The sequence below is a fragment of the Phoxinus phoxinus genome (genome assembly GCF_949152265.1).
Source record: "Phoxinus phoxinus genome assembly, chromosome: 22".
Taxonomy (NCBI): Eukaryota; Metazoa; Chordata; class Actinopteri; order Cypriniformes; family Leuciscidae; genus Phoxinus; species Phoxinus phoxinus.
Genome location: NC_136897.1, coordinates 17,303,433 through 17,331,234, shown reverse-complemented (window position 1 = coordinate 17,331,234; position 27,802 = coordinate 17,303,433). Strand labels below are relative to the sequence as shown.

Here is a 27,802-nt window from a genome sequence, read left to right as displayed (position 1 = left end):
AAATGACGCCCTTTCCTTTTCCAGTGCCCATTTTGGAGTAGGCTACGGAGTGATGTGGCAATAATCCCAGCATGCAATATGGTCCTCTCAAACCTCCAGGCATTGACGCACAGCAGACAAGCGCTGCCACTAATAAACTTTTAATTAGCTTTAGAGGAGACAGCTTTCATTTACAACAGGGGATAGAATCTCAGAGAACTGCGACAGCATCACAAAAAACGGCTATTGTGAGATTGGAAATTTACATTTATTTATCTTTAGCACAGCTGAACATGCTTTCATAGCATTACAATGACAGTCTATAGCCCATCTTATGTTGCGGTCAATTATTAAATAGTTTGCTTTGTTTTTTTTGGGCCAGAGTCGAGGTTTTCTCTCACATAAATCTGAAATCACTGTGAACTGAAACTGAAACGAAATCTTCCTTGTGCCCTGAGAAAATCTCTTCATCAGTCCCTGTCTGTGTTTGCTTTGCTGCCCTCCTGGCAGTCTCTGTTTCTATGCCTCCTCTGAGACCAAGGGTGTGTGTTATCCCATCACCTAAGATAATTGAAACAAAGCCATCTATCAGCCTACTTTGGTCATGCTTAAAGGTTCTATTCTCTCTGGGCTACTCTAAGGGGAAGATAGACAAGATACTGAAGACTCACATTTGAGACAAGATGCCATATTGTCGGTCGTCAAGCAGATGTTATATGATCATTGGCCATAACAGAAGAATGCTGCTCATTTAAGTAGTTATTTTCAATTCGCTATGAGTTATTTCAGCTGTCTAAGATGGCATATCCATCCTGCATTGTGTGTGACATTCAGATTAGTGTGTCCTAAATGCTGAATGGTAACAGTACATCAAATGCCATTTCAGATGGATACATGCATGCTAATATTCGTATGTTAATGCTATTTTCTGGCATTGTAGTATATAGCACATCATGTATTTTTGTATCCACCAGGATGGATTATTATAGTTAACTAAAACTAAATCCATAAAAAACTTGAAAAAAACTTGAAATAACATATTAAACAGTTTGTTTTCAGCTAGTTGCCACAAGCAACTATGAAGACAAAAAAAAAACAATAATTATAAAAAATTACTAAAACTTTCAACTAAATAAAATTAAAAATACAGTATAAAAAACATATAACCCAAATATACTAATATATATTTATATCTTCATCTTCAGAAAACAAATGAAGATATTTTTGTTGAAATCTGTGAGATCAGCGGACGTAAACAGAAGTTGCGTAACATGAGAACGAACATCATTGGTTCTTGCACGTCAACGGAGGAACAGAAATCTCTCATCAAAAAGATCTTCATTTGTGTTCCGAAGATGAAAAGGTTTCAGGGGTTTGGAGTGACATGAGGGTGAGTAATTATTGACAGAATTTTAAATTTTGGGTTAACTAACCCTTTAAGTAAATACTTAATCAAATTCGTTATGCTAAAAATGCTATAATTCTTTTTGGATTTTTGGAAGTTGGGCTTGTGCCGCCTTAGTATGCAATATGTGATTCATTCATGTAGTTGTTGTTGTTGTTGTTGTTGTTTCTCTCTATTTAAAGGTGAAATGTTGATATTTAGGCTACGTTTACACGTGGACGGCTATTTTCATAAACGGACATTTCACCCCTCTCCATTTTCAAAAATAACATCGTAGACACCTGTAAGTTTTCAGAAAAGTGTTCGTTACACGAACCCGTGTATATGCCGTCAAGAGCATGCCAAACCTGTAGGTGGCAGTGTAACGAGAAGCTCAAGCCCACGTTAGCCAATCAGAATCCCGAAAATAGTCACATCTGTGATGTCAGCTGTCTAAAACTTTGTTTTTCTCTGTTTACATGCAAACGTGCAAACAAAGTTTTCCAAAATCTCCTCTCTGGCCGGAGTTTTTAGAAAGAATCGTTTTCAGAGGAGAAATAACCATGTATGTGTAAACGGGGCCTTAAAGTTACAGAGGAAAAGATTCAACACAGACTAAGGAAGAAAAACTTTGACATGCAAATGTTTCCGAATGTTAATGCTTTTGGCTGTTGCATTTAGTGAAGATGTGCCTTTGTTAATTAGATTGGCTCTTGAAGCTCTCCAGTAAATGACCTTCGCTTCGCTCACACTGCAGAGTGATCTGCAAATGGGTCATCGATTGAGAAGCCTGACAGATAGCAGGCCGAACCCCCTGGTAAAAGACTGAGGGTCAGAGCGGGACCAGAAGATCTAACAAGATCTTTGCCCCAGCCAAGGATGAATTAAGTTAGCTTGCTGAAGCTGCTCTTTCAATCCAGGGCTCTCCGGATTGCAGTCTGTGTGCTATAATGTTAATTAGAGTTAGCTCATAAAAGCAATGTCAACCAAGGGGGGTCGATCTGTTCACAGATTGTTTGAGAAATCAATAATAATACCAGAGTGTGGGACTGGATTCCATTTACTTTTCTCTCAGCCCTTTAACAGCGTGTTTGTGTGTAGAACGGCAACATTGCACCTCGCTCAATAGTTTGAAGTCATACGGAGTATGGCGAATTATAGCGAAAGCCGGTACAAGGAAATAGGAGCTGCATTTTGTCTTTTTAATGCATTCTGCAGTTGATCCCACAGTATGCTAACAATAGCAGACTCATGGTAACCAGAAGTGTCACTCGCGAGTGTTACCGCTTAGTTTTTTTCCGCTTATATTTATTTGATTTACCCCCTTGGTTGATTTTCATTATACATTAGACGCTGTGATGGTGTGTGGTATTTCAAGGCGCCTGCACTAAGTAACTTCAGTGACTGGTGACAAAAGCCTATGGTATCCTTGGAGTGCTTAATGTCTATAACAGAGAGCATTAATTACGTATGTTCCTAATGAGCTTTCATCTGCTCTAGCATACTGAGGTTTATATGATAATGGCTGATAAAAGGACTGAAACAGTATTCAGTTCTTTGGAAATGCATTTGTTATGTCCCTTTTCAGTTGTGTTGTTCAGTTAAACACATAAAAACACAATAAATGCAATTGCATCTAAGCCTTGAAGCAACATTGTCAATTCATAATGCTTTTACTGTATTTAACTTGCTGTGATCCAAGGCCATAAATAAATCAATTTGCCCGAAAGGGGAATGGCTTTTTTTTTTCATTTTTATAATAGGTGTACCTCAACAGGATTTTTTCAGTGTTATTTGGAATGCTGCAATGTAATAGTAGAGTATGGGAATATGCTATATTGGTTTATTTCATATACATACAGTAGATTTTAGAAAACAAATTTTCATTAATCTTTTGAAGTGAGATAATTAGTATTAAAACATATGGTTACACTTTATTTCGATAGCCCACTATAGATATCCTTCCTAATAATAAGTAACTTTACAACTACATGACAACTACCTTTAATTACAGTTTTAGTATAATGTGAGGTTACGGTTAGTAAGTTGACACTAATTGCATAGTTACTTATAGTCAATAGAATGTCTATCGGGGAGCAGCAAAATAATACTCGACATATACACTGTATTGCAAAAAGTTATTCATAGTTAGTATGTCTAAAGTGGACTATCGAAATAAAGTGTTACTACCCAAACACACTGTAAATTTCAGAACTCAAAAAAAAAAAATCTAATTTTGTACTTCTGCAACTTTCTGTTGTCAGGCAGAATACTTTTGAATAGGCGTTGATGTTTAAAGATCAGTGTTCATAAACTTGGCCTGTCCAATCACAATGAGGTAATGAGGAAGTAGGATAGATACTGTTAATCATTAAAAAAAAAACAAGTTTATTTTTAACAATAAAAGTAAAATGAAGTCAAACCAAGTGCTTTAGTTGTTGTGTAGCACCTGCCGCTCTGCAAATCTGAAGGGTCACATTCGTTTTTTCTTAATTTTATCAGTCCTTAATCTTTTCTGAGGGGTTTTCTTAACAGTTTGTGAAGCATATTGTGCAAATCTGTCACAATGTTTTGGAGGGTTTGCAAAGAGGCTGTTATTGAATGATGGAGCGGTTAAAAACTATATCAGTTTTTCTTAAAGGCACAGCCTGATTAATTCTAACAGTCGGAAAGAGTTTGGAAAATTGTCATGAAAAACTAAAACAGACACTGAGGTTGAAAAAGAGGTGCACTTTTTTGCTTCACACAGATTATTCCCTGCGCTTGCCTGTCATGCGGTCTTCATTTTGATCATTTTTTGTACGTCTCCAAAAATCTGCTGAAGCCAGCATAATTACAAGCTCCCTCTGACAGTTCTGTTGCAGTTTTGTTGCTGCCGGCTGTTAGGTGATTCGGTAGATTTCAGGGGCAATTATGAATTCATGTTCTTCCCTTCGCAGTATATTCTTTCTTGCTTGGTGCTGAAGTGATGCACAGTATCCCCTCTGAAATAGTGATGACTCGGCCTAAAGACACACTGGCAGGTACATTGTGGGCCGAAATTGCTTTGCTATAAATCATAGCATCAATACCATTCATCTTCAGCTATGCTCTAAACACTGACTCTTGAGACTTGTCACAGCCATAAGAAATCATGCATTTACTTCCATTCGGGGCTTTTAAATAGCTTTGGCAGTTCTTGGTAATTGCATTTCATCAATGAAATGATTTATAGCCCCCATTAGCTGTTGAATAAACACACCCTCTTTATATGTGAAACTAAAGCGATAGAACAGTAAACTAAGCAGAACTGAGAGGAACATTTATTTCTAACATGTGAATGTGTAGTACAAGACAGACATGAATTCTTCCTCTCAGACTGCATATTGTATTCAGATTTTACGATTGAGTCAGTTTTTTTTATTAGTTTTTTATATACAAATGCAATAATGGTATCCTTTGAATCTGTAGCTTGCGAAGAGTTTTTTTTTGTATTTATTAATATATTTTTTCTTAATATTTTGAATTAACTATTATTTTTTAGCCTATTTTCAGGTTTCATTTAAAAAGATTTCAAATTTATGTGCTTTCGTAATTTAGTTTAAAAAATCATTAGGTTACTATTTAGTTGTAATTTCTAGTTTTAGATTCAATTCAAATTTTGTTTTTATTTATTATTTGGTCATTTTAGTTAATTTTAGTTTAGTCAGTAATGCCCCCTCCTCTTCACTGATTGCGAGTGAATTCGAAAACGAAAAGAGAGCACTCATTTGAAAGTGATTATGTAAATGAGTGAAAAGCATGCACCCGACCCACTACCCTTGTTTTTGATTGCTTTTTAAAGACTTTTTATGTTAATTTAGTGGGCAATAAAAGTTCAAATGTTCATTCTTCTCAAATATTTTCATTTGTGTTCCGCAGACAAAAGAATGTCAAACAGGATTGGTGAGAACGACATAAAGGTGAGTAAATGAAACATTTTGTGTTAACTACCCCTTTAAGTTAGTAACGTCACTAGTTACTCCCGAAAACTTCACCAATGCTTAAACGTTTAACAATTAAATGTGTTCTAATAATTCTCCATTCATTTATAGGCAGATTCTCAATGGCACAAGACTTTGACTGAAGAGGAGATGAATTAGCAAAGGTGTCATTTCCTGTCTGTGCCGCTGCCAAGGCCCAAGATCACTCTCGCTGTTAAGAGAAGTACTGCTGGCTGTAAGTGCTGCCCCGTCGGCCTAACTGGGCCAAAATTCAATTTGCATCAACCAGAAAAATCCAATGCCGGGCTTAGAGAGATTTCATCCCTCAAGGTGAAGGAGAGGTGAAGTGGGAAGAGAGAGAGGGAGGGTGGGGCAAGCAGAAAGAGATGGCAGGAAGCCATTGCTATCACCCAGTGGGACTTTCTGAGGTGTGTTTACAGATCTGGTGTAGACACAGGTCCTCAGTGTGTGTGCATGTCAGCTCGCTCTGTGATCTGAATTAAATGGGCTCTGCTTTCTCAGTCAGCTTTACTGTCAGAACTATGACCTGATATCTAACATGTTCCGCTTTGATGTTGATTTAGAAATACTGTATATATCTGTGGCCGTACAACTCAGGCTCTATATTCATATTCAAATATACCATATATGTGCGTGAGGAAAAGATCCCAAATGTATTACCTGTACGCCTCAGTGTAAAGAATAATAAACATTACTGAAACGTAAAGTTTAAAATAAGAAGAAAAATCACTGTGAGATATAAAGTCTCAATTGCAGTCAATAGTCACATCACAAGATCACAATTCTCACATAAGAACACATAAGAAAATGAGAAATATAAAGTCACATTGTGAGTTATAAAGTCGCAACTGTGAGAAATAAAGGTGCGTTTGTGAGATATACCACAAGATTACACCACAAGATATAAAGTGACAATTGGGAAATGTTTTGAAGTGTTGCTTTTGTGAGATATAGCCATATCACAAGAAGTCAGATATTAAGTCGCTATTACAAGAAATTAAAATCATAACTGTGAGCTATAAAGTTGCAATTATGGAAAATAAAACTGCAATTGAGATATAAAGTAAAACTTACCTAATGGAAAAGGGTGTCCATGCATATCTCATTCAGATCTAAACAACTAATTTTCAGTGACTAATAACTCGCTGTAAATATCAGCCCTTTCGCCACACAAAGCTCCAGAAGTCTTTTAATATAGTGCAAGTCATATGGACCACTTATATGGTGCCGTTTTGTCATTTTATGCTCCTGTTTTGAGCTCAACAGCCCGGATCCCCATTTTCTTTTTGGGTGAACTATCCCTTTAAGGTCAACATGTCACATTAGATATGACTGAGTGGCACAATGTGACCCTCAGTGCAGTGCATCAAGACATGCTGTTTATAAGACTCAGAAACAGACAAATGAGCAAAGGAAAAGGGATGGCCTGAAGTTGAGAAGAGATTGCGAAGATGGGAGAGAGGCCTATAAATCAGACACCACCCCCCCCACTCAGAAAATGAGAAAAAAACGAAGAGTGCAGCAGTAAAACCCACTGCTCAGCTGCAGTCATCTATCTACACAAGGACGAGGCTATTAGAGAGATGACAGAGTCGCGGACTTGGGTGTAACCACTCTCTCCCTCTCTCTGAGTCCCCAGAAGTCTCTTCTGAAATGCTTATTCTTACCAGTAAACACTGCATAGGCCTCATACATTGAATTAGGATATCGTTCAATGTGAACAGATGGCGACCACGGAAAGCCAGCAAGCCTATTCATTACTGGCTTCCCATCAAAACGCATCTGCTTCATCAGAAACGAGATGTCTTTGCTTATCACGTAACATCCATTAATCAGAGTTGAAACGGCAAATGAGATGACTTGCACCCCTTTTGTAAGTCTGACCTCGGCACGCACGGCCACAAGACCGTGGCGCATCGTCATTTGGATCTCCTCTGACAAGCGTGCAGTAATCTGACATGCAGGCCAGCTATGACCACACGGGCCAATTACGCTTTGAGTCACGAGAATTACCAGAGCACGAGGACCCTCTGGCCTTGCCCCCCCCCCTCCTCCCCCTCCCCAAAATGGTGACTAATTTTACAGAATATCGCAGGAGTCAGAGCTGACATGCATATATTACTGATGTAAAGACCAGCTGTGATTCAGGCACTTCTGAACTCGCTCGGATGCATTTCTGTAGAACGCATCGCATATATAAAGCAGCGTGTGTCGTAATTGCGTTTAATGAGGTCTAAATTGGTCTGTGACATCTTCGAATGAGATGATCCTATTAGCGACCAACGGCTTTTTAGAAGATGGAATTGGATTTTCTCGCGCAAAAAAAAAAAAAAAAACCCAGCAAACCTTCGGAGAGTTCTCATTTCTTGGAGCTCGTAATATTGATAAGTCTCAGAGGAACGCTGGATAAGAAGCCTACAGCCAACAATTTATTAAACATATTTGAATTAATGACGATGATTGAATTAATCTTTGAGTAAAGTGCAGTAATTCACTTTCATGAGATGTTTGAGGGTTAGAGAGCATGTTGATGTACTGCACTGCATCGGCGCATGATTGTATGCTGTTGTCAGCTATGCTGTTAGCTAACTGTGGAGATAAAAGAGCGTAAGTGGTGATTAAAAGCTTTAATCCAGACTCAGCAGGCCTGGGCATGAATATGAAAGGCCAATGCTGACGTACGTTTTGTGATGCAGAACAAAAATGTTCTATTGACTATATAGATCGAACTATTTAAACCGTAAAACGACTGTGATAGGCCTACTGTATGTAACTTAAGGTTGCATTATAGTGGGTAATTGACTGAAAGATGCATGAGAGGTAGCTGGAGGTTTCTAAAATATGACATTTTCCATCTATAATGTAGTCTTTGCTTTGCTTTTTACATCAAATCACAAAATGTTTCTGCTAAGACATCACTGAAATTGGTGGTTAAAAAGAATAATGTTTTGTCAAACTTTTGTCATTAACAATTTAGTCTATGCCTTGAAGTTCAGTCTGCCTAGGATCCTGGGAGGTTGCCGTTCGCTATGCCTGCTTAAACAAAAATGCATTTAAAATGGATTTAAAAACATGAAGCTGAACATTTTCACCAATGTTTAGTTGTGATAACAGTTCAGAGAACAAATATCATAAAGGAGGTTTTGCAGTGTTTCTAAGCAAGCGTTGAATGTATAGTGTTCCTCAAATGATTTCTGCCATTAGAGTGCAACCGTCCCGCCCACTTTTTCAGCGACCTTGCTTCCCAAAGCATTTTCCTAATTCATTTCCCCCAGAGATTTTAATAAAGTCTTTCAGAGCTACAATCCATGAAACAAACCAACCAGCTAAGCTATGAGGTTAATCATAACATTACGAACTTACAAAAATAGACAAAAAGATAAAGGACTACAATCCCATGAAGCATCGCAAGTGACGTATTCATATTAAAAACAATGGAGCAATGTAAAACTATTGATTTAAATGTATGTTTATTGCAAAATATGCATATTAGGCATATAAATATTTAAGTAGTTTCAGTAGCATAGTCATTCGCAACGCTTCGTGGGAGTGAGTGGAAGCTAAAGAGTTCTTTACCATGATTTGCTTGTAATTCTCTGATTGGTGGAGACTTCTCTACACAATGATAGGTAATGTAGTTTTTCACCAGGAAATCCTCGGTTGAGCACAATTATTTAAAAAATAAGTTGATGGCTATAGCAAAAGCATACACCAATGATCATCAAGTCTGTCTTTAAAGGTTTATAACTGTAACTATATAATCACTGTTGCACTTTACAGAATCGCTTTGGGGTCATAGATGGACTCAACTCAATGGGAGGATGTAAACTCTAACAGAAGTTAACAAATTAGGCTAAACTCATTTACAGCATTGTTGCAAATCACATGAAATGTTGCAGATGTTAATTTACTTTTCATTTTGATCGTTTCTGTTTAAGGTGTTTGGAACTAGCAAATGGCAGCACATCGGCCTTCTGGCACGGTTGGAGGCCACATAGGATGTCACAACGCTACTGTGAGTTTTGAAAATGTCATCCTAGTGAAACGTGGATCATTTCAGGCGACAGTTCTGAGGTGAGAGAGACAGGTCTGCAGGAGCTTTTGGCGGCTTTGCTGTAAAGATCAAACGGCAAAGGAACAGCCCTGAGATAGAGTAACTCCAGCATGAGAGAGAGAGAAGAGCTTCACCTCGCTGTGACACTGTTGAGGTAAGCTGCCACTGCAGAATGTCTCATACACACATTTCCAGCATTTTGCAGGCTCACAGCCGTCACCTGGCTCACACATGTTCTATGGAAGATTAATGAAGAAATCTGTCTGGGCCAGAGCAAGTGTGTTTATCAACTCACCAAGATATGAGGGCTAACCGTCGAAGGCTAATTAAACACAATTATTAATCATTAGTGCGCGTCATTTTTTTTTTGCAGCAGGAGTTTTTAACCAAGGCTGCTCTCAACAGAATGAATCAAATCCTTCGCATCGTGCCGGAATTATACAGAAGGCTGTTGGATTGCCGCACACGGCCCCTGTCTGCAGCCTCCAACATTTGACAGCACTACATTTTACCATGACTGCCCAGTAATGAGCTGACATTTTCTGGAAGAAAAGAGATTAGTCTTAACTGCCACCACACACAATGGTTTAAAGATAAAACTCTTTAAGCCTAATATAACTTTTTGAATGTGAGTGGCAACACATTTTAAAATGTGAAATGCAAAATGTGCCCTGCATTTATTTGTTAAAAAAATACAGTAAAATAGTAATACGTTATTAGAATTTAAAATAACTGTTCTCACAGAAATACAAATCTCACTGATCTCTAACATTTGAACGGTATATATATATATTTTAAAAGCCACATCTTGCAAAATAAATCACATTTTTCAAACATATTTAATGTGGTGTGATATTTATCGGCAGCACAGAGCGGCAGTGAACAAATCGTCTTTCATATACTAGTCATAGAATGAAAATCGGAAGATATGTTGAAAGATACAGTATTGCTTATTGTATAGCGTCTACGAGCAGTGTACACGTAATGCAGTGTATATATATTCCATTGAATAAAGGCAGGCATAGGCAAGTAGTCAACATTTGAAATGGATCAAAACCTTTGATCAAAGTTATACATGAATTTTGAACAATACCGTTCTTGTCTTAGGACAACTTTAAGTTTTTTGATCCACTTAAATATATAGCCTACACACACATATATATAGGCCTAAACTATACAATAATATTAAATCTATGCACTTTATTATAAATTCATTTTTTTTTTCTTAACCTGCTATTTTTGTTTTAATTGTTTAATGGATGTTTAAATTTCTCATTTGCCAATAAAGAATTACAGGTCTCCCCATCCTCCCTTGTAAAGGTGTAAATGTATAGATCTGTGTAGATCAGTGGTCTTAAAGATTCATAATGAATGACGAGTGTAAATTGACTTAAGACATTGATGAGTCACTGATTTTTCCGTAAAGGGTTCTCCCAGGAGTCTAGCCTGGAACGATCCGGAACGATCCGGAACACCACTCACCTCTGACATGCTCTATACATAAAGAAGGAACATAAAGGAAACATACACTCTGTCTTTATTAAGCGAGTGCATTTACTTTAAAACATAAACATTATTACATTAAGCATTATGCTTGCCTTTGTTCAATGGAAGAAGTGACATACTCCCCTTTAGCAGCACAAGTCACTGCATATCCTTAACCCTGACGTAAACCGATATCATTTATGTAGTTTTTCTTGGAACAGAAACCATGTATTAAGCGGGAAAGCTGGACTCATGAATCATGCTATGCACATGAGTGGTGCTGAAGATAATGATAACGGAGGTAGATCTACCACCCGCAGATGTCTGACCTAGGACTGACCTGCTGTCCACAGTCATGCTGGGGTATCTATCTTAATTTTAAAAGCTGAATATGGGTGTCTATTTCCACACTTTTAGTTCTGCAATAGGCCTTGGCCGAGAGTGTGTATTGGCAGAGTTGATCAGACCTTGTAACAAGCCTGCCTTCAGTAAGTCAGCTTGCCTGTCCTCTCTCATCACCTTTAATCCCGTCTTTTGGAGGAAAGAAGGAAAACCCAGTGGAGAAAAATCCATACCCATCCAGAAGGTCCATCCTTATGGCTTATGCCTCAAAAGAACCACAGGGATCGATGGCATTTGTGTAATTGGCTGGACAAGGTTCTTCTCACAATGTATTTTTTCCGCTCTCTCTCTCTCTCTCTCTCTCTCTCTCTCTCTCTCTCTCTCTCTCTCTCTCTCTCTCTCTCTCTCTCTCTCTCTCTCTCTCTCTCTCTCTCTCTCTCTCTCTCTCTCTCTCTCTTTTTGGAGGGTAGTGCTTTCAGAGATAAACACTTTATTGTTACAGTGTAATTATACAAGTAAATACTAAATTATGTTAATTAAAAACATGTGCTTAAGGGTTAGGGTTTGGTTTAGGGTTAGGGTTAGTTGCTTGTAATTATGCATAATTTACTGTTATTACTGTAGTAAGTACATGTAAGTTGTCTAACAGGGACATTGTAAAATAAAGTTTTACCATAATTTTTTCAGCAAGGATACATACAATTGATTAAAAGAGAGCGTGATGACATTTATGTTACAAAAGATTTCTGTTCATAAAAAAATATCAGTTCCTATAACAATAGTAGGCTACAACTGTTTTCAACATATGAGAAATGTTTCTTGAGCAGTATCAGCATATTAGACTGATTTCTGAAGGATCATGTGACACTGAAGAGTGAAGACTGGAGTAATGATGCTGAAAATTCAGCTTTGCCTTTAAAGAAATAAAATTACATTTTAAATGGTTAAATAGAAAACAGTTATTTTAAATTGTATTAATATTTCATATTTTTAGTTTTTACATGTATCTTTGTTGAGCATAAGAGACTTCTTTCTAAAACATATATATTTTACATATATATTTTCAAACACAATATATACATTTATTTATTTTTTATCTGCTCCCTGTTCCTCCTAATCTTAATTTTCCATTTACTGTCCGCACTGTACTGAGGTTTTGTGTTTGTTTCTTAGGGATCATACACCAAGCTAAAAGTGATCCCAAACTAACCAGTGAAATGAGATTTGTTATATATCTGCCAAACAAAATCAGCTTCTGAAAGCTTCCTTTCCCTAAGTCACACTTTTGTTTGCTTTCATTTGGCAATGATAGCCAAACCGTAGTCAGTGTTCATCTGTTATGCTAAGCAGCATTCATGCTAAAGGAGAAAAGCCAAGCCATTTGTGCTTATAGTTCTCCATGCCACCTGCTAACGCTAACCAATGGAGATTTATGCAGTGCGATTTGAGTGGGACTCCACATTGAAATGGACATGGCAAAGAAAAAAGGGTGGTGGATGTGAGTGAAGCCGCTGTATGTCCGTAGCATTCAATGAAATGCAAATGGTCCTCTCTAGAGCTCAGTGAGAGGGGTCACCTGAGGGCTCTCTCATTCACTCTATCTGCATTCTCTCTTTCTCTCGCAGCGCTCACTAGAAATGTCACAGCTGTCACTCAGATGCTTCTCCGTCCTCTGATCAGCTATCATGCGAAGGGACAATTGACTACTTTCCACTGGCCGTAGTACAACACACACCAAAGGGAAAGTTTAGAAATGTTAGCTCACAGAGGGGCTTCATGCATGATGGGAGGTGGCTGAGCATTTAGAAGATCACTAACTTAATAATGTTGTAAAGTAGAGTCCTCTAATGGCAATATTTCCTATCTGAGCATCTCACAGCGTCTGCCTTTTTTTCTGTGTGCATATTGTAATATACATAGCACTGTAATATGTGATTTTTCTAATCTTTTTTTGCCATCCGATTACCCTGCTGAATAACTGCTTGGCAGAAATGACAGTCGAACTATCTGCTGACCTATTTCTCTATATTTGAACCAATTCCATCAGCTCCTAGAACTTAAACTTTACAAATATTTAAAAACTTTAACGTAAAAGGCCATAGCTCATTTTTCGTGCCTGCTGCTTCCTCATATATTATGGATGCAGTTCCTGCATTTAAAGAGGACACAAGCTTTAGTTCACAGGCAAAGAAAAGCTCAGACACTGACCTAGCGCAAACTTTCACTGACCCTAGAGAACGGTTAACAATACTTATAACAGAAGACTTATGGGAATTTTTCAGCTTTTAACCGTGGCCTTCAGGTTTTGTCACAGATGACGTAGGTCTGAAGTCAGAGATGCAAATGAGAAACTTTATTCATGCGACCTGAAAAAAATCCAGAGAATGTATGTCCCTGGCATTTTAAATGAATAGGGTCATTTTTTATAAAAAAAAAAATAATAGTCAGTGAAATGTGTTGCTTAGAGATAGATAGTGTATACAATGTTTGTATATGTTTTTCAGAAACACTTTTTGTTATACTGGTTGAAACTCTTCAGATCCTAATAGCAATCAATAATAGAAGTGGTATAAATATAAAACCAAACAATTTAAATATCTTCAGTGGAAGTCTTAGGACCAAACATTTTTCATTCAATCATTGCATCCGGTCTGAATATAATGATAGGATGTCCTACTTGCCTGTCAGCCCATGTATTTATCAGGGGTGTTGAAAATAATTGTTTCTACGATGCATTGCGTTTTTACGATTCTGCATCGATCCAGTAATAGACCATAATCGATTATAGACGTTTCTCTGACGTCATCCGTTGCATATGTGCTTGTCTCGCTAGCCTAAAATGGCAGAGGAAGGCGAAACCAAAAATGTCTATTTTAACATTTACAGCATGTGCATTTTATGCAGGGTTGATGTTACAGTGTCCCGTGCCTCTTTCTCACAAGACTGCGGTGCTATAAATATGAATAGGAGTAGGAGTGTGCTTATTCTTTAAACCACTTCTGTAAATAAAAGCCTGAGTACAACAAGGACCACTGGAAGATGCTGGATTAGCACATGATAAAGAGGGAGAATGAAAAGTATGTGATTGGATACAAGAGTTGCTTTCTTGTCGCGGTGGCTTACAGAGCTGCGTACGTGTCAGTGTGTGTGTCCTCCTCTCAGACTGCTGGTAAAGAAAGCAATAGAAGGCCTAAATAGCTATTAGTGTGCTAAGCTTGAAGGAGCTGCTTTTAAATATGCAGTGAGGAAAAGTCTCAGTGCTAAAACATGAAGGAGGGAGACTGACACCATCACCAGAGGCAGCCTGATTTTGAGACCAAATCTTTCCCGGTCCTACATGAATGACAGGAGTGCACATTTTGTCAGTATGCCTAAAAGCTTTATTTTAAACAGACAAATTGGGATACATGTATGCCTTTTTGTACTTTATTTTGGGCTCGTTTTTCATAGTTACAGCCTGCCAAAAAGGGAAAATCTTCCCTTATGTTCTGGCAAGAGTTGTAAACAAACGTTTCTCCAGTTGACCGTTTGTTCAAAGTTATCTGGTCTTTATTAATGTTCTCAATTAATGTTAGCATGAAAATAAATATAACGTTTTCATAGTGTTAGCAAAACGTTCTTAGAACATTTTTGATTAGTTGGGCAGTTGCAGACTACTTTTTTTTTTTGCAGGGTTATCCCAGTTGCATACAGTTTGTTTTTTCCTTCATGGGCTGTATGTGCTAGTCTAGCCTAAATGGAAATGCTAATGCTAACTCTCTAGAAAGTCCTTGATTGATATAGGGTTTGTTTTTCTCCGTTTTCCGTTTGTCCGTCACATTTCAACTGAGAAACCTGTGAGTATGTCTTTCTTTATTTTACCCAACACTTGACTTTTACACGATAGGTCATTAAAGTGCCCGGCTTCTCAATCCTTTTACATGTCTGACCATAAATAGGCCAGTAAAATACTCCGGCCATGACCCTGGTTGTATTTGTCTATACATCAATAAAAGCTGGGTAGATCTCTGCCGACAGCCGCATGGAACGGACGAGCATTCAGTAAGATTTGTGGGTCGTGCCCCCTGCAAACGAAACGTTAACCACAGCATCACCGTCTGTGTAGTCTTCTTTCTTTCTTCCTTCAGTTTGACTGTTTTGCATCTTCAGTCTAATTGCAGAAAGGTGTTTGGGAAATTATCTTGGCACAATCCCCAAATGACAAATTAGTTTGCATTAGTGTGTGGATCCATCCAGATCCTTCCAATTACTTCCTGTATGTAATCAGACTTATTACAGTGCCCTGCTGTGTTTGAGGGGTTTCTCTATCATCGCAAAATTCAAGGAGAAAATACAGGTTTTGCGAACTGTGGGAATATGCTGATCCAATTTTGGGCTTTTTATCGGCAATGAGTCTCCGTAAATCAGAGGAAGTTTAAGAAGGGAGCTGTCTGCTTTTAATAAATGGCCTGGCCATAACTTTTCTTTGGGAAACAAGCGTATTGAAGAATATAATTTAATTTCTCGTTTAAATGGCTCAATGAATCAGATAAGAGTAGTGCGCTCGGAGGCAAAGGATGGCACTTGAAATTAAATGGAAGCGGAGGAAGGTAGGAGTGTAAAATGGGGGTCCGTCAACATCAGGCATGTCATTTAAATCAATGCACTACCTATCAACGCCAACATGCTTTGCAACCGCAGATGTGTGACAGTATCTCTCTTTATAGGACTGCTCCACTTTCCTCTGTGGAGAACTGTAAAATCAGCTCACACTTTTAGATTAAAGCTCCACAGAATTGGAAAAGTAACCATAAAATTCTTAAAGTCCCTTTTTTATTTTTACCTACCGAAAGGGTGGCCATCCATCCATCCATCCATCCATCCATCCATCCATCCATCCATCCATCCATCCATCCATCCATCCATCCATCCATCCATCCATCCCAAAGTTACAGTAAAATAATACTGTAAAATATTGTAAATATGTAAAATAACTGTTTTCTATTTTAATGTATTTCAAAATGTAATTTATTTTTGTGATGCAAAGCTGAATTTTCTTTACCCATCTTCTTCAGAAATCATTCTAATATGCTGATTTGGTGTTCAAGAAATTATTATTTATTCCTATCACTGTTGAAAATGGTTGTGCTGCTTGATAATTTTTGGAAACTGTGATAAAAAAAAATTTCAGGATTATTTGATAGATAAAAAAAGTTTGAAAAAAACGTTTTTTTTGCATTGTAAAATACTTAACTGTCCTTTTATCAATTCCGTGTATCCTTGCTGAATAATTCACGAATTGAATATTGCTATTGCATATAATTATTTTCATATATACAATAAATTTGCATTACCCTTTGCTGCTGACCAGATAACAGTTGTAGGTAAAGGAAAGATGGCTTTGAGATTAGTGGCCACTGTATCGTCTTATGGGGCAGATGAGGATATTAAAGCTGGTTCGTTCAACTAAATATTGGATGAAAAATGAATTGCAGATGTTTGGTTCTCCATTCCCTTGTAAAGTACATATCTGCATTTGTTCAATCATGCACAAACAGAGTTACGTAAGTTTGTTTACACTTTGGCCCAGAAGCTTAATGGACATGCGTTTGATGGTCTGCGGGGACATAAACATGCATTCGGATAACAAACAAGTGCTACTGCTCTTGCACGCAGAAGTCTCACTGAATGCTCAGCGACCCATCTCTTCCATTTTATCCATGCTCTTTGGCCACAAGAGGCCGAGGGGTTGTGCGAGCGTGCAATGACGCTGATGGTGGTGATTAAAGGCTTCCATTACTTTGGGAGATGCAGGGAGGAGTGCCACTTAGTCTCTCACTGGGCGCAGATGGCCCGTGGCAGCCTGGATCATGTCACATGGCGCCGGGCGAAAGGGGGGCAAGGTGTCCCCTCCCTGCTCTTCTCCTCTCGCCGTGCGACCTGTCACCAGCCATCGATGTCAGGTGTCGCTGCAGGGAACGGACTGCTCATTAGGTTTGCCTCAATTTCCTCCACCTTCCTGCACCAAGAGGAACAACATTCAATTTGTGTCACTCATTAAGCGTTTTATTCCCACTGACACTCCGCAGAGGGTCACACTGTGCCCCTGCTCGCAATAATGGGAATTACTCATCTTTATAAGAAAGATTTGTATCGTTCCCAGAAAGAAATGCCAGACTCAAAGCGAGAGGACGGCATGTGCATGAAGGTTAGAGCGTGTGGCCCCAAGTTGTTAACATTTATTCATTCTGAGAGACCTAAGTATAACTGCCTGCTGTCTAGGGAGGCGTTTAGCACTGTCCACTTGGTTTTTATACTGGTGTGAACAATTTTGCAGCGGATATATTTAGCTGACTGGCTACCTTGGGGCCGTCGATGCAGCAAAAATCCTGTCTCATGCTGTATTCGCGTGTCTTAAGCATGTCGTCTGGCAAAACCTGTTTTATAATTACTATGGCGTTATGGTCTGATTGGTTACAGAGGGTTATCGTTTCATGTTATAACGTTTATGGCATGAGAGGCCGTGTTGGGCTTTTTATGCTTTTACATACACCGTAAGATCAACTGGTGTACTTTACATATATAAATGCCACATTTTAGTTAAAAATGTTACGAAAATTTTATTTGCAGTACTCATTTTCTCATTATATGTTGACCATGAAAGCACTTATTATGGAGGAATTCATATTAAATCTGACAATTTTGTTTCTTATCAGGAAATTAAGAGACGCAATGGTTCACGAGGGGAAAAAAAATAAAGTCCTGATATCATAATGCACATGCCAACCTTGAAACGTGACTAACACGGTAATGGAAAACTCAGCCTGCCGACATGAGACCGGCCATCCAATTTATGGATATCAGTGTGACCATTATGACTTCAATGGCCTTGGCTTGTGGGAATAATTGCATTTCTATGGTTGGGCAGGGGCACGTCTGAACGTGGTTATCAACATGCATGTTTTCCACTTTGGCTCTAAAATAGGAGGAGATGTGAATGTTACACTTGAGTAAGATGTGGACAAAAATAGCAGTTCAGAAAATTCCTGCACGTGGCAGGATGCCATGTAAAGAATACATTATGCAACCTGCATATAGGCAGAAAGTCATACGTTTTCATCAGGAAATGTCTGTCCTGGTAAACGGTGTTTTGCTTAGACTTTTCATTACTGAATTGTGGGGTAGAATTATTTGCCATGAAGGGATGCAAATATATGCATGTCTGTTTTCCAGCGGATGTTAAGAAATATGCTCTCCGCGGAGGCCGTCACTGCCTTTTGCTCAACAATAAGGATGGCCTGATGGTGTGTGATTGTTTCAGGCCAGTTACAGGGGGTGTTGCTTGCTGGGTTGACACTTTGTTTTACTTCTGTTGCTTGTGTGTACAAATATTAGTTTTTCTTTGATATATTGAATGTTTTTTTGTGAATTCTAATGATGCAAATGAATTTATACTGAATAAAATAAAATAAAACAATATACCATAATGCTATGAGATAGTTTAGTCTTTGGTTTAGTTCATGACCTCTCATTAGACGTATGCACATTGGGAAGGGTTACGCTTGACATTGTTTACAAGTGTGGAGAAGGAGCACTGTCCAAAAGTTGAATAGTCGATGCTGTATATCAGTATTTGTGTCAGTTTATTGTTTAAAATGGTCCGTTTGTGTGTGTATCCTGGATGCCTGACATTGGGGCGGTTCTTGCAGCCTACGCCAAGCGTGACCTTCCCAATGTGTGTATAGGTCATGCGAGAGGTTGTGAACTAAACCCTTTTACGTGCATCACAGAGCAGGATCAAGGTGAACATTTGTAGTTACAAGTATATACATTTTTGATCGTTTTGCTAGTGAAGACTTGGGGTCAGCTGGGGTCGTGTGGATTACTTTGAAGCTGCCTAAAAACGTTTTTTGGAACATTAAAAATGGACTAAGGTTATCTTTGTTCACTTTCATTAGATGGAGAAAAATCCTGGAATGCTTTCTGTCTTCATCTGAAGAAAGAAAATCCTACATTTCAAAGGGCCTGGGGTGAGTATCAGGAGATTTTCACTTTTGGGTGAACTATTCCTTTTATGTATAAAGTACATTTTATTTTATTTTATTTGGCCAATAAATGCCAACATTTTCACTAGGGTTAGTGAATATATTGCCATGGCAAGTAGACACCTTCAAGTCTGACTTTTCCAGCAAAATGCATAAATGTAGAAGACACAAAATGACTGTCGTCTTGTGCTCTGCTTTGCAGAAGCCTTGATCTGCTATCATGTTGTCCTCTGTTTATGAGTTGCTTCCTTTTAATTTAATATACGGGGGTATCTTATAAATAATTCAGCTGCATACCTTCTGATATTTCACAAATGCCTTGAGCCGTTGGAGCAGACAGCAGCCAGTCTGTCTCCATCTTCCATGTTAGGCCATTCTACTAGGCAAAGTCCATCTGTTCATTTAAGACCTGGTTTGTTTTCTGGAACTGGCACCTTAATGAATGATAATGACAAATTGTCCAAACATTTTGAAACCCGAAGGCTGAAAAATAAAATCTCGAAACAGATTGCCATATCCACTCAGAGTCCCAGAGTTTCTTTCTTTTGTTAATGAATTTCCAAAATGATCAGTTGCTCCGACAGTGCAATCTTCTCGCTCAGCCAGTTTGATGCTGTGATTAGTATTAATTGGACTGAGTCAAAAATGCAGAGATGACCCTGGCTAAGCTGCCTGTGAGAGCAATTAATGAGAAGAGATGCCTTAGTATTCACAACTGAGCTCGCTTGAGAAGACAGGAAGAGAGTTTACAGGACAAAGCAGACTATTTTTGTTTTTCTAGCAGCAGCCCTTTTTAATGAACTGTTCTATTGCTATAGGCCTGCAAGGATACATTTAAGAATTTAGGGGGAAAAATGCATAATGTAGTTACTGAAGCAAGTTCTTCTGACGTCCTCATTAAGACACTCATTTTTTTTATATAAAACTTTTTTTTATCTCACGCCTGCATGTTTTTTTCCTCCTTTTCTCTGTTTTTCTGAATCACATTGTTAAAGTATGTCCATACAAACAGAGTCAAAGGGATTTCATTACATTTTTTTTCTCTTGTTTGTACAGGCAAATGCATTTTTTTGTATGTCCAAATGAGTTCAGATGTAATGCTCACAAATGACACTGTGAATCAGACAATACGCATTGTGAGTTGAAAACTGAAGTCATAAAGGATTTGATTCAACCAACAGCGAGAGTAAACAATTTTCCACAAAGCAACTCAAAATCTTTGTAGCTTGCTTCAGTACAGGATAAGATTAAGAACTGATTGTCAAATCAGAGTGATCAGAGTGACTTTTCCCTTTTTGTGCTTTTTCTAAAATGGCATTCATGCCTTTTAAGTCAGTGTGATGGGTGTTAAAATTGCACACTGAAAAATAGCTTTTCAATTTGCCTAAAAACAACAATTTACAGTCCTATCTGCTAATTACTTGCCTTTAATACATTGACAGTTATTTGTTCACAAGGCATAAAATGTTAAAACGGTTTATTATTATTCAAATATCCCTTTTAAACTAAAAACTGAAAACTTTATATGCATTTTGGCCGCTCATTTACACGACAACAGTGTAATGGGGCAAACTTTTGAAATTGGGTTTCAATGTGCAAGTTTTTGAAAACAACACCATTATCATCTCTGTGTAAACTACAAAAACGAGAACTTGTAAAAACAGTGACGGTGCATGTGTGTTTCATGTTGTCTATACACTGTAAAAAATAATCCTTTAAAAAACATTAAACTACTGGCAGCTGTGGTTGCCAGCATCATTACGTAAAAATACGGTATACTGTAAAAATACAGTGTTACTTTTGAAATTAACAGCTAAATACTGTTTTGTCAGCTACATTATAAAACTGTAATTTAACAGCATATTGCATTACAACATTTAAAACAGTAACACACCATATTTTTACGGTATGATGCTGGCAACCACAGCTGCCAGTAGTTTACCGTTTTTTTACATGATTATTTTTTACAGTGGAGCGTAGTGTTTCCTAAGTGATAATGCCAATTACTGGCCTGACAGCAGAATGCAGCGTTTTTAATCATTTTTGTGGATCCGTGTGAATGGGGATTGTTTTGCGAAAAACGCAAGGAAAACGGTGTTTCCGTTTTATCAAAAATATCTTTGCAGATTTCAGTGCAAACAATCCAAAAAAACTGGTTCAATGAAGTAGCTGAACTGACCAGAGCTTTTTGCTCTTCACCAGTATGTCTACAATGTATGAAAACGTTGTTCTGTCGAGCAACAAACTTAAATGTTAATGGGCGACCGCTTGATAAATCTGTTCGAGTTGTTTCACTGTCACTGTTTGCGTTCATCGCCGTGCTGCAAGATGGCAGACTGATGTGTTTGCTTATTCACAGATATGCCCTTGAGGCTTGTGAGCAGTGCTCTGTCTTCACCTCCTCCTTCAGACGGATCCGTACCACTCCCAGCACAAAACATATTAATTTCTGACAGCATGGCATACTATATGCCAATGCAGATATGATGCACAATATACTCAGCCTTATTTGTCTTTTTGTAGGGTGCCTGTAAGGCGACTGAAGCCTTGGAGCCATATGAGCTACACAGAGGAGACATCACATCCTGGTCCTGTCTTTCACTTTGATTCAATTTGATTTCTCAGCTCCTTTAGCTGATTTGTTTGTATATGTGCTTACAAAAATTCAGCGCACAGACAGAACAGTGTGTCTGGGTGCGTGTGTGGTGATGGGCTGTGTTGTGACAGTGCAAAAATAAAAAATGTTTTCTCTTTCAGACAGATGTCTGTGATCTTTCCTGCCCTGAGTTCATCTGCCCTCTTCAGCGAGTACAAGAGGTGAAGTCCAACAGCCCTTTTGACCCTATTACGCATATGCTCGCTCACATTTACGCACATACACACACACACACGAGGCTCATTTGCAGTACTGCTGTTTGTCATGGCCAGGAGTCCTTGCCCGGGGATGACCGAGCAATAGAGGGAGAGGTGTGTGCTTAAAGTTGACTGTCCGGTGTGCTGTACATAATTGAGCCAAGTGAGATTATACACATCAAAATAAAGCCCGAATCCACTTGGATGTGGACAGACTCTGTGTGCGTGTCTTTGGGTTGGGAATCATACAGAAAATCTATTCTGGTTTCTTAATTATTCCATTAATGATTCATTTAGTACTTTTCCCAAAAGTCCCCTCACAAAGACTGGTCCAAACTAAGCAGTACTATAATATATATTTCAGTACAGTTTAAAAGTTTGGGGTCTGTACGATTTTTTTTTTTTTAATTTTTTTTTAAAGAACTCTCTTATGCTCAAAAGTCTGCATTGATTTGATAAAAAATAGAGTCACATTTTTTATATATATATATATATATATCATGTAATTTATTCATGTGATGGCAAAGCTAATATTCAGAAGCGATTACTCCAGTCTTCAGTACCACAAGTCACAAGAAACATTTATTATTATTATCAGCGTTAAAGACAATCTATACAGAAACCATGATATATATATTTTTTCGGATTCTTTGATGAATAGAAAGTTCAAAAGAACAGCATTTATCTGAAATAGAAATATTTTGTAACATTATGTCTTTTGATTAATGTAATGTGTGCTGAACAAAAGTATACAGTTCTTTAAAAAAATCTTACTGACATATATAATTTAAAATTACATTATTTAGATTTTATTATATTAGATATTTTTGTATAATTTAACAGTACCAGTTAAAGACGGCAAACTAAAAAAATAAAAAAATGATATCATTCACATCTATGATTTTTTGAGATGTTTAAGATCCATTAACAGAACCGATATAATAAATCATTCCGTTACAGTATGAAACCAGTTCTGAAAAACAAACGGTTCTCTATTCCCAATGTGTCACCATATTATATTCCGCTGAACCACACATAAACTTTATATTTCTTTTGAGAAGTTTTTCCCCTAAGTCTCTCCAAATCAAATCCATTGGCTTTTAATGCTATACATTTTTATTAAGACCAGTTTATTAGGGATTATCTCGAATTGTTCACAGGCCGATCCATGATAATAAAAGGGGATTACAGCAGCTAGATGGCAGGGACGTTCACGGAATGATGATAAGTTAAACAAGACTTCACACACACAAGTCTTAATTTGGTTTGAGGCTCTTGAATGTCATTGTCAACCATATGGAACGAGAGAGCCGTTTGCATGTGGTAAATAGCACAAGACTGTTTCCTCTGTGGCAGATCAATAAACATAATCGACCCTGCCGTTATAGTCAAATGGGCATGTCTTTGCAACAGCGAATATATCTGCCAAGCAGCACCTAGGCGGTCTAAACTTCTTAATCATGGAAACATCTGCCCTCACTGAAGACTCATCTGTAGGGGATGAAGGGATGTGCTGCATACACTTTCTCCCATCACTCACCCTTTCATTCTCTCCCTTTCTTCCAGTCTCGCCTCTGTATCTCTTTTTCGCACTCGGAGGCATCTGTTCTGTCACACCCTCCGCCTCATTAGCCATGCTAACATGAGGAGGATTTAACAGATGTTTATAACAAACCAGCTCACACTTACCTGCAGGATGAAGACATTAAAAGCTAAAACCTCCTCCTAACAGACCACACAAGCCTCAAAGCCAGCACGAAACGGTGGCATAGGGCCGTTGTATTTGCAAGCTAGGTAACCCTTAGTAATTGTTTGCAGCTGTACAGTCAGCCCCTAGTGTTTTTATTTTTAGAAAGCAGAGCCGTGACAGCGTTTCGCCCTTCGGTGGGGGTTCTTGTCTTAGGCTCAATGTGAAGTGGTTGTTGACAGTGCACCGTAGGCCTGGACACGCGCCGCTGTCACCTTTTAAAGAGCCCATCCCAATGTTTTTCCAAAAGCAGAGCAGACACCAGTGGTCAAGCGTGTTTTTCTATAGGGGAACCGGTAGGGAACATGTCATGAGTGTTTGTGATTACAGTTTATTCGCCACATTCTTAAAAATAAAGGTTCTTTATTGATAGTTACATGAAGAACCTTCACGGAACTTTCATGGAAACTTTCCATTTATAGTGGAAAAGGGTTCTTGGGATTTTTTTAAATGTTCTTCACACTAAGGGGGAAGAAATTGTTATTTTAAGAATTGTTGACTGAAAGGTTCTTTTGGAGAACCGAAAATTGTTCTTCTATGGCATTGATGCCACAACACCCATTTTGGAACCTTTATTTTTAAGTGTGTAAGACTAACTGTTTTTAGGGTGTATTTTCATGAGATTATGGGATATATAGTGTCTGACTGAAAATTTTGTTTTTTAAATATGATTTATTAACGCATCGGTAACTCGTGAGTTTGAGACTAATTAGAGTCTTTTTGAATAAATCATAGCTCATGCGAGTCATTAGTTTGGTAGTTTAATGGGCAATTCACATTTTTTTCTGCTTTTCTTAGACATGATTTAGCCTTTGAGCCCCTCTTTGGATACTTTTCTCATTGCGATGGAGAAATTCAAAATAACTCTAAGCTGAACTCAAATAAATTGCCTCTCATTTAGATTGCCTTTGGATCTAGATTAGATGTGAAGCACGATAAAGGTTGATTTAGATAACAATAGCTGTGAGCATTATGGAATCAAGACATCTGAGGATTCAAAGTGGATTTGGGTTGAACAAATGAGTTTTCGGCACAGGCAAAATAATTTAATCCTAAAAGAGAACATTTATGGTTTACTATCTACTACAGCACATTATATAGCTACATACAGCCCACTGGGACTGTCAATCCGGTTAAAGCCTTGCTAAATCATTAATTGGGAGTAATTTAAGGGTCATGGTTTTCATTGAATTAAATGATATAAGCCATGCCACTAAATTTTATTGTTGTAGATAACAATATTCCATTGGGTTGGCTAAAGTTTGCCTTGTAAAAAGGACATCTTGAGTACTTAGGAACTAATATAAACCACTAAATGACGAGGAACTGTAAAGATAATAATGTTTACAGTGATGCACTGTCAGGGACTGTAGAGCTCCCTCATGCAAGATTTGCATTCAGTAATCATGCCCATACACAACACTGAGGGCTAATCAAACTTGTGATAAACAAACTATGCAATTATCTTTCCAGTCTAGTTGTCAGGACAAGTCATGTGTTTAATTTCTTGGTATGACTTATTAAGAATTTATTCATTGATGTCTGGGTGCATTTTTATGAGCTGTCAGAATATTCTTCATAACAAATTGGACTGTGTGATTCACTGTCATCAACACATCATCATCACCATGTCCAAAACTCATTTCAGGGCTGATTTTCTTTTTTTATGTTTTGGGGAAGAAACTAATTAGGCCTATTAAACATTCACTCTCTTTACTTTCTTAATGCACATACCTGGTCTTATTTGGCATCGCCTAATTGATTGTATTTCCATTTTAAAAATGTTAAAATTCATAGAACAAAATGTTATAACATATCCGCCTTTAAAACGACTATCGATTTTGATAGACCCTCAGTGTTTTCATTTTCAACCCCTCCTTTCTTAAAATTGGCTACATTCCGTAACATCCCTTTTCACAATCCAATACATTTTTTTTGATGGATTACATAAAGTTTTTGTTTTCTCTAAAATACTTGTTGTGTAGTAAAATAGGTTGAGAACTGCTTTTTTTATATAGTGACCACCTACGCTTTTAAAATGCGGTTCCTCAAGTGGCTATTTGGTTAAGTTGACTAGCCTATGTTATGTATGCACAAACAAGAAACAACCACACACGTCCAATACGAAATACATTTGAGCATCATCTAATGTATTTATCACACCCAATCTGTCCTCATTGCACACTCGTTCTCTCTCTCTCTCTCTCTCTCTCTCTCCGAGCCGCATAATGCACCGGACACCTGCCAACACTCTCACGTGTGTTGCTCCAGTCTTCCAGGATGACACCCACACGCGCACACTTCCTCCCCACACATGAAGAGGCTGAGAAGGATGATTAGCACCGTGAGCTGACACCCCTCAGAGGAGAGTGTGGAGGAGGACAACAACAATAGGCTCGCTGTGGAGAGGCAGAGCGCGCAAGCTAGCTTTTGCAAATTCAACTGCGACAGCGACGCGGACACGGATAGCAACAGCAGGGAGGAGGATAGAGGAAGAGAGGGAGGGAGAGTTTCTGGACGCTAATCACTTCAATGAAATGACAGATGCGTCTCCCCACATGATCCACACAAACGCGCGCGCACACTGCGTTTTCCTTATTTTCGCAAAGCTGTGGAATTTCAATGCGGCATGAAGCGTTTTCCTTCCTCTCTCTCTCTCTCACTCTCTCTCTCTCTCTCTCTCTCTCTCTCTCTCTCTCTCTCTCTCTCTCTCTCCTCGGCCAAGCTAATGTGTGAGTCAGTGCTACTCTATCCCGATGTGCTCTGCATGCTGACCATAACTGCCATGCAGCGTGAGCGTGGAAAAGTCTCGACTTGTCAGTGCATCGCATAACTTGAGCTCCGTTTCAAACTACCGACACTTTACCGCACGAAATTTTGAGACACACAAACACACTCAAATAATCCTTAAATGTTGAAGAATTACGTGCTTATGATGATTTCTGACAGGTTGCTCGAGACATTTTTTTTTTACCCTTTCTTGTGTCAACACCACTAGAAAAGCAACTGCAGTGCGCGCTCTAATGCAAAGCGTAAATGTTTCGACCTAGAGAGAAAATTATAAACTTCCCTACCGTGAAGTGATGGGTCATTTCAGCGTAGGCTACATCTCGGTCTGTTCTTCTTCTTAGCTTTTTTCTTCTTTGCGTTATTCTTCTCGTTTTCCTTCTTGACGTTAGTCAATCAACCTGTATCCTCTCTCACGACTTTGTATTAGCACATCGCCTAGGGTTTCATACGGACGCACCTGCCTTAAACTCAGCTCTATTTCTGACACTGTGTAGGCGATCTATAGAGAACGGATCTGTGCGCTCTCTCTCGCTCTCTCTCTCTCTCTCTCTCTCTCTCTCTCTCTCTCTCTCTCTCTCTCTCTCTCTCTCTCTGCCCTTACCGTGTAGCCCCACCTCCTTCTTTTAAAAGTCTCCCTTTCTTGCCCCCAACCCCTTTGCTGTCTGCTCTATTTTTCCTCCTCTCCTTCATTTCTTTCTCACAGTCAGAACAGTACATGAAACCTGTTATTGCCTCACTTGCCACTTTGCCATGTAACTGGGCTGTTATAGTCACGTGCATCATCTAAAGTGCAGCTACTGTTAGACGGTCTCCTGCCTTCCAGCAGCTCTTATAAAGACTGACTTTGATTTTGTTTGGTTAATGGTAGCCTATGCTTTCATATACATACCCATTCAGGTTCACTTTTCCTGTGGATGAGGGACAACATAATGGATTGAGCATGCACCACTCCATTAGAATTTGTTAAAAGTCACTAACCCGGGAGAAAAAATAGAGCTTTTATATAATCCCATTTGTTTGTTTTTGCAAGATTGCTCATGGCCCTCTAAAGCTTAGGTTTAGGGGTTCAGCAATACAAATCACACAAATTAGTATCTTGTGAGATCAGGTTGGTTCTGTTACCCTGGTTGACAAAAGTTAACTTGTGAAATATGATTAAAT

General features: G+C 38.4%; 1 protein-coding gene across 1 annotated transcript in view; it reads right to left on the bottom strand.

The window, feature by feature from the left end:
- Window positions 1–27,183, bottom strand: part of lrrn2 (leucine rich repeat neuronal 2) — a 53,961-nt gene extending 26,778 nt beyond the window's left edge. Inside the window, exon 1 of the mRNA XM_079597420.1 lies at window positions 26,926–27,183. The gene's annotated coding sequence lies outside the window, so the exon portion shown is untranslated. The remainder of the gene's footprint in view (window positions 1–26,925) is intronic.
- Window positions 27,184–27,802: the final 619 nt, after the last annotated feature.